Source organism: Psammomys obesus, unplaced genomic scaffold (genome assembly GCF_907164565.1).
Source record: "Psammomys obesus unplaced genomic scaffold, mPsaObe1.curated_primary_1811, whole genome shotgun sequence".
Classification (NCBI taxonomy): Eukaryota; Metazoa; Chordata; class Mammalia; order Rodentia; family Muridae; genus Psammomys; species Psammomys obesus.
Window position 1 is genome coordinate 60,370,182 of NW_026585504.1, and position 8,757 is coordinate 60,378,938.

The window sequence follows — 8,757 nt, forward strand, 5'->3', positions numbered from 1 at the left end:
CATTTCTTTAAATGTTTCTCTGACATTCTATATTCCTCTACAGAGAATTCTCTGTTTAGCTATGTACCACATTTTTTAATTGGATTACTTGATTTTTTTGCTTTTTAATTTCTTTAGTTCTTTATATATTCTGGATATTAGTCCTCTGTCAGATATAGGGTTGGTAAAGATCCTTTCCCAGTTTGTAGGCTGTCATTTTGTTCTGACGACAGTGTCCTTATACTATTCAGCAATTAAAAACAAGGAAAACATGAAATTTTGCAGACAAATGGTGGGATCTAGAAAGATCATCCTGAGTGAGAAATACATACATGGTATATACTCACTTATAAGTGGATATTAGACATATAATATAGGATAAACATACCAAAATCTGTATACCTAAAGAAGCTAAGAAAGAAGGAGAACCATGGGTAAGATGATCAATCCTCACTCAGAAAGACAAATGGGATGGACATTGGAAGAAGGAGAAAAGAGGAAACAGGACAGGGCCTCTGAAAGACTCTATCCAGCAGGCTATCAAAGCAGATGCTGAAATTCATAACCCAGCTTTGGGAAGAATGCAGGGAATCTTAGGAAAGAAGCAGGAGATAGTAAGACCTGGAGAGGACACGAGCTCTACAAGGAGAGCAATAGAACCAAAAAATCTGGGCACAGGGGTCTTTTCTGAGACTGATACTCCAACCAAGGACCATTAATGGATATAACCTAGAACCCCTGCACAGATGTAGCCCATGGCATCTCAGTGTCCAAGTGGGAACTCTAGCAAGAGGAACAGGGACTATCTCTGACATCAACTCAGTGGCTGGCTCTCTGACTACCTCCCCTAGAGGGAGGAGCAGCCTTACCAGGTCCCAGAGGAAGACAATGCAGACAGTCCTGATAAGACCTGATAGGCTAGGATCAGATGGAAGGGGAGGAGGTCCTCCCCTATCAGTGGACTGGGGAAGGAGCATGGGAGGAGATGAAGGGAGGGTGGGATTGAGAGGGAATGATGGAGGCCCTACAGCTAGGATACAAAGTGAATAAACTGTAATTAATATAAATAAATAAAATTTTTATAGAAAAGACTTCCCAGTTGAATATAGGTTGTGTCAAGTTGATAGATAAAACTCACTAATACAGGAACCATCTCATTATTTCCTTGCATTGTGAGTGTTTGAATAAATTATTTTGGCTGTCATATTAACTAGAAACCATCGCTCCAGTTGAACTGTCATTCTCATTTTCCTCTTCCCTGTCCAAGCCCATGAACAGCTTCTGGAACTATCCCAACACATCTGGCCTTTTGGTCCTCTGACACCAATTTACCTTCTCACCCCCCTTGCTTAATCAGTAGGGAGTAAACAGATCCAGCTACCAACCTTGAATGTCCTTCACAAATCCATTCCTTTTTCATATAGTCAGGGCATTGTCTTTTTTTTTTTTTTTGTAAGAGTACATGTGTGGGCCTTTTTGAACATATTAATTCAATCAGCAAGCTAATGCAGGCTGAGATATAATGTATTTACAGGCTTCAATGAAAGGCAGTTTTTACTCATCAAAGCTGATCTCAAGAGAGGCTGGAAAGACGGCTCAGCTGATAAAGTGTTCACTGTGAAGACATGAGGATCTAAATTCAGATCTCTAGCACCTATGTAAACAGGGCAGTCAAGATAGCATGCATGTGTAAACCCAGTGATGGGGAGGCTAAGACAGAGGGATCCCTGGAGCTCACTGGCCAGGCAGTGTAGCTGAATAGGGTTCTAACTCCAGGTTCCATGAGAGAGCCTGACTCAACAATAAGGCGAAGAGTGACTAAGGAATCTACTTGGTATTGACCTCTGGCTCCTGCATGCACGTGCAAGCTCACCTGAACAATCATGCATGCATGTGCCATAAGGACATACGGACATAAAGACGCAAACATACACTGTGCCAAAAATAAGATTGGCAGGTGACTTTATCTTGAGACTTTTCTCTGAGCTGTGAGAGTCTAGGATGGTGATGTTCTTCCAGCCCGCTGAGTGGCCACATCTGCCCACTCACACGGAGGTGGAGCGTGTTCCCCAAACGGCCCCAGGCAAGTTCACAATGCTGAGACTGTGATTTCATGTTGGAACTCTCCTAGATAGATGCCAGGAGGATGGGAGGGGAAATAAAAACTTTTTGACAACCTAAGAAAAAGAATATTTTCCCACAGGAAAGATGTGGTTAAGGCTAAGCTAATGTATATCCTGCTGGTGAGAGGCTTCCTTTGAAGGTCTTTTGTGCTTGGTTGCTTCCCTGACTTGCTTTACTAGTGTATAGTTTGCATGGTGTGTGTGTGTGTGTGTGTGTGTGTGTGTGTGTGTGTTTGTGTGTTTGTGTGTCTATGTGTATCTGTATGTTCTGTGTGTTTGCATATGTTGTTGCATGTGTCTGTGTGTTCATATGCATATTTGTATGTGTTCTTGTAAGTCTGTCTACTTGTCTGTGTGTCTGTTTATCTGTGTGTCTGTCTGTGTGACATACTTGTGTCTATAAATGCTCTTGTGTCTGTATTTATGCTCATACATGTATGTCTGTGTCTATTTATGTCTGTGTATGTGACTCTGTGTCTCTGTATCTGTCTAAGTGTGTGTATGTATGCCTCCCTGTATCTGGGTGTATCTGTGTCTCTATATCTGTCTGTGTGTCTGACTGTCTGTGTGTATGAGTGTTCATGCACACTGGAGGGTAGAAAAGAAGGGGACAGAAATGGCCTTTTCAGTTTCTGCAATCCTATGAGCCTTCTTCAATATTCCTGCCACGCTTTTATGTCTATTGGAAGGAAGCTATGGGAAATTACAAAATAAATGTAAAAAGTAAATTTAAAATGTAGTCTAGTTTATTGTATTTACTGCTAAGAAATTATCTTTACCTTTGTGTCTGTGTCCCTGTATGTTTGTAGGTGCCCACTGGCCATAGCTGGGCAGAGACCAGAGAAAAACTTCAAGTGTTAAACTTCACATTCTTCCTTGCTTGAGATACTGTCTCTTCTTCACTTCTTGGAGCACACCAGGCTATCTGGTCTACAAACTTCCAGGGTTCCTCCTGTCTCTGCATCCTATCTTGCCATAGGAGTGCATGAGTACAAATAAATAAGGGTTACTGTGACCGACTTTACATGGGTTCTGAGACTCAGGACCCAGGTCCTCACACTCACAATGAGTGCTTTAGTGACTGGGATCCTCTCCAGATCCATAATGCCTTCATAATTATAATAATAATAATAAACAGCCAAACTCTCCTCACCATACATATTATAACTTGTACAGTTAGAATCTTCTGGTTTGAAAATAAATGACACATGTTAGTCGTCAGAACAACAGCTACTTACAGGGAAAAAATGGGGACAAGAAGAAAGGGAGAGTGTTGAATGCTAATACTACCCTTCTCTTGATTTAGGTGCTGGTTATATGAGTGACTTCCAGATGAGACTATTTGTTAAGATGTTAGCTTATGGTTATTCATCTTTATTTTTTAAGTTTAACTTATTTTAGTATTCTTACGTGTTGTGAGTAATTTTCCGGCCAATATGTAAATATATCATTGTGTGATACTCAGAACTACCAGAAGAAGGCATCAGATCTCCTAGAACTGGAGTTAAGGTATCTGGGAACTGTCATGTGGCTACTGGAAACCAAGTCCAGGTCCTCTACAAAAATAAGAATTCACAGACCTAAAGAAGCTAAACAACAAAGAGAACCCTAGGGAGGATGCTTAATTCTCATTCAGAAGGGCAAACAGAATAGACACCAAAGTGGTTGAAGAGAGGGAACAGGATGGGAGCCTACCATAAATGTCCTCTGAAAGACTCCACCCACCAGGGGATGGAAGCAGATGCTGAGACTCTCAGCCAAACTTTGGTCAGAGTGCAGAGAGTCTTATTGAAGAGTAGGAGACTGAAGGACCCAGAGGGGACAGGAGCTCCACAAGATCAACAGAGCCAACAAATCTGGGCCCAGGGGACTTGCAGAGACTGATGCACCAACCAAGGACCATGTATGGAGAGGACCTAGACCCCCCTGCTCAGTTGTAGCCGATAATAACCTCAGTCTCCATGTGGGTTTCCTAGTAAAGGGACCAGGGGGTGTCTCTGACATGGGCCCTGTGACCTGCTCTTTGATCATTTTCCAGGCCACAGAGGAAGAGAATGCAGGCAGTCCTGATGAGACTTGATAGGCTGGGGTCAGTTGGTAGGGGAGAGGGCTCCCCCTTTCTGAGGACTAGGGGAGGGGTATAGCGGAGAAGAGGAAGGGAGGGAGGGTAGAACTTGGAGGAGAGGAGGGGGAGCTACAATTGAGATGTAAAGTGAATACATTTTTTTAAAAATTAATTAAAAAAGAAAAAAGTCTCAAGTTGAGACTTATGGCCAAACTTTGGGCAGAATGCAAGGAATCTTATGAAAGAAGTGGGAAATAATAGTAAGAGCTGGAGAGGACAGGAGGTCCACAAGGAGAGCAACAGAACCAAAAAAAATTGAGCACAGGGGTCTTTCCTGAGACTCATACCCCAACCAAGTACCATGCATGGAGATAACCTAGAACCCCTGCACAGATGTAGCCCATGGCAGTTCAGTGTCCAAGTGGGTTCCATAGTAATGGAACAAGGACTGCTTCTGACATGAACTGATTGGCCTGCTCTTTGATCACCTCCCCCTGAGGGGGGAGCAGCCTTACCAGGCCACAGAGGAAGACAATGCAGCCACTCCTGATGAGACCTAACAGACTAGGATCAGAAGGAAGAAAAAGAAACCCTCCCCTACCAGTGGACTTGGAGAGGGGAGTGTGTGGAGAAGGGGTAAGAAAGGAAGGATTGGGAGGGGAGGTGGGAGGGAACTAGAGGGGGGATACAAAGTAAATAAAGTATAATTAAAATTTTAAAAAAGAATTTAAAAAAAAAAGAAAAAAAGAAGAACTCTCCAACTCTGGGCCATCTCTCCAAGCCCTGGTTACGTATTTTTCTATGGGTTTGCTATTTCTTTACAAAAAGTTCAATAAATCATCTGTTTTAGTTGAAGTCACTATTGCTGTGATGAAACACCTTGGCCTAAAGCATGTTGGAAAGAAAAGGATTTATTTGCCTTACACTTCCACACCACAATCCATCATGGAGGGAAGTCAGGAACTCAAGCAGAGGCCATGAAGGGGTGCTGCTTACTAGATTTCTCCCCTTGGTTTGCTCAGCCTGTTTGCTTATAGACCCCAGGACCACCAGCCCAGGGTAAACCACCCACTATGGTCTGTGCTCACTCACATCAATCACTGATTAAGAAAATGCCTCCGAAGAATTGCCACACTTATGGAAGTCTTTTCTCAACTGAGCCTCCCTCCTCTCAGATGACTTGTTAAGACATAAAACAAGCCAAGACACACCTTAAATAGCATGTGAAACAAATGAGAACATCTAAAATTCATTCAAATACTGGGGGCTGGAGAGGGCATGACGTTGTCTGGGGTAAATTCATTCCGTTCTTTGCTCTAGAGGCTTATGCCCGGGAGAATCCATGCTACCACCCTGGTCACTCTACTAAAAGCCGCACAGACCCATGCCCGCTCACCTTTGAAGGAACACCTTATAAGCTGAAGAGCAAGCTGAAGAGCATAATCAATCACTTACTGTGCGTGAAGGCTCTGGGCTAGGTGATTTATTTAATGTGACTTTATTGGGAGCTAGGGAGCTGGCTCAGTCAGTAAACTGCTTGCTTTGCAAGCACCTGGACCTGAGTTTGATCCCCAGATCCCACATAAAAAGCTGGGTACACCCCTCACAGTGCTGAGGAAGCAGACACAGGAAAATCCCCAGGGGAGCTCTAGCCAGCTAATATCAGGAAGCCCCATATTCCCAGTCTCAAAAGATCAAGGTAAAAGTTTCCTACTAAACAACACTTAAGATTGGCATCTGACACCCACACATTCAAGTCCAGACATGTTTCCACATATGCCTACACATACATGCAGATACAAAATATTATCTTTACATATCTCCCCAATGACTCTGAGATGAGTAAATTCCACTTTGCTGATGAGGAAAATAATAGAGAGGAAGGCAAAGCCATTTGTCCCGAGGTGGGGAAGCTGGACTAGAACTCAGATTAGCGATGCAGTGACACCATATTCTTATTAACTAGATCTGTCTCTAATTGGGTCACAGTAATATTTGGGCCCATGACGTTTGACGTAACTTGTGTGTCTTCCAGGATGTCTGAACTTTGGTTCACATTTTGCCTGCAGACCTGCCTGACTCATCCTGTGTTGAACCAATCTAATTATGGAGACTATGCCCAGCCAGTTCCTAATGTCCAACAATAGCTAAGTGCCAGACTCCATGGGGAGAATGCCAAGGTGACTCAGGGTTGGACCTTCTAATCCTAGTACTCATTTGGTGACCCCTTTTGTGAAACACTGGGAATATAACAAGAAAGAACGAAACAACAAGGGTGATGGCTCAGTAATCAAAGTGTTTGCTGTGCAAGCATGACAATCTGCGTTCAGATCGCCGACACCCACATAAAACACCAAGCATGGCGTGTTCTCTTAATATCAGTATACTCGGGAGGTAGAGTCAGGCCAACCAGCTAGCCTGCCTAGCCAAAATGGCGAGCTGCAGGTTCAGTGAGAGATTTTCTTGTTTTGTTTTTATTTCTGCTGCTTTGATAAAACACCCTGGGGAAAAAAAAGTAACACAAACATACCCACAAGCTAACCTGATCTAGACAGTTCTTCAGTAGAGTTCTCTTCCCTGGTGAGTCTACATCCTAGCAGGTTGCCAACTAAAACTAACCAGCATAGTCACAAAACAAGTAAATAAGGCAGAGAATCAATTAGGGGATTATCCCAACGTCAACTTCTGTCTTCTACACACACCCACATGGGTCCATCCCCCAACACACATATACCACATCACACACACGTACACACATACATACACAGAGAGAGAGAGAGAGAGAGAAGACAGCACCCCAAAGAAAATCTTCAGATCCCATAGGAAACCCCAAATTATATTTGCAAATGTCTGTGGGGTTTTCATCCTTCACGGCTGAACCTGGGGGGAGGGGGGACATTAGCTTTAAGTTGAAGACCTACTGTTGACAAAGTTTTCCTCTTTTAATCAAGTTCTCACGTTTCTGTTTGGGGCTTCTAGCTACATGATTCTTAGAGTTTTCCTACTTTTCTTAAGGAATATGTAAGCAATCCCCAAATCTACAAACAAGCTTTAGAAAAAGATGGAGACGGGAGGACAGTAAGAAAAACTGTTTCAGGAGTAATCCGTCTGTAAGGGAAAACCCAAAACCTCAATTACATACAGCTGAAAATATCTCAATCCTCCAAGATTAGTCTTGACATAAGCCCCAGAGCAGCCGCACTCCGTGTGTGAGAGAAATTACTCTAAAGGTTTCTTCTTTCTTATTGCCCACTTATTTTTCTGAAAAGCCCTCTTCTGAAATCCGTTGTTTTACACGGATGCGAAGGTTTGCTGGGTTTTCATCTTAAATGGATTTCAATAGGAGACATTTTTCCTGCGGGCAATGGTGCAGGCCAGCTCCCTGGAACTCAGCTTCATCTGAGTGAGTGTGGAGAATCTACTCTCTGTGAAGACAAGCACCAGCCAAGGAGACATGAGTGACCAAAGCAAGACAAAAACATCACGCAAATTAAAACTGAGGGACCAAGGAGGTGGCTCAGTTGGTGAAGGCACTGGCTGTGCAAACACAAGGATCTGAGCTTGATCCTCAAAGCCCGAATCAAAGCCAAGAGTGATGTGCGCACTTGTAATCCCGGTACTGGGGAGCAGGAGAAAGATGGATTCCTGTGGCTTTGGGACTATAAAATTAGCCAAATTAGAGAATTCCATAAAAATGAGAGACCCTTTCTCCAAAAATCAAGGTGATGCCTGAGAGATGGCTCAGCGGCTCAGCCTTAGCTCCTTTGACACCAAGCCCGATGACCCGAGTTCCATCTCTCGGAACCTCAGGGTGGACAAAATGACCCCTGTAAGTTCTCTGCCTTCCTGCGATATTCTCTCTCTGTGTGTCTCTGTCTCTGTCTCATAAACAGGACGTGGAATCACTGCTTTAGCCCCCAGAGCAGAGTCCTAACCTTGAGTTCACAGCACTCTACTACCCAAACTCACTCCACTTACCCTAAGTGTCCCCAGAGTCTAGAGTCTTGTAGAGAAGATAAGTATTTGGTTGGGCTGTGATACAATTCTCACATTCCCTGTAGTCTTTGTCCTCGTCTATATTCAGGTTTTGGTGTTTGGACAATAGCAGCAAACATTTTTCAAATGGGTTTGAATGAAAATGAAAGAAAATAACTTTGACAAATCAGATGTTTGCTCGTACATTTGGCTCACACCAGAAGGCTTACTTCCAAGGCATGGGGACTTGAAAGATTGCTTGGTCAAGGGCTCACCATGGAAACATGAGACTTAGTTCCTTCCCAAGATGCCATGTAAAACACTGGCTATGGTGCAGCACCAGGTCTGGGAGGCAGAGATAGGCAGATCACTGAGGCTCCAAGTCCAGCCAGCCTAGCCCACTTGGTGAGTTCTAGGCCAGTGAGAGACCTTATTTCAATGAGAGTAGATGAGGTTCCTGAAGATAATATCTAAAGTTGTTCTCTGGTTTACATATACACAGGAACACATATGTGCATACCTGCACATGCACACACACACACACACACACACACACACACACACATAGGACATGAACCAATCAAGAGACAGACTATGGGCATCCAATCAAATTCC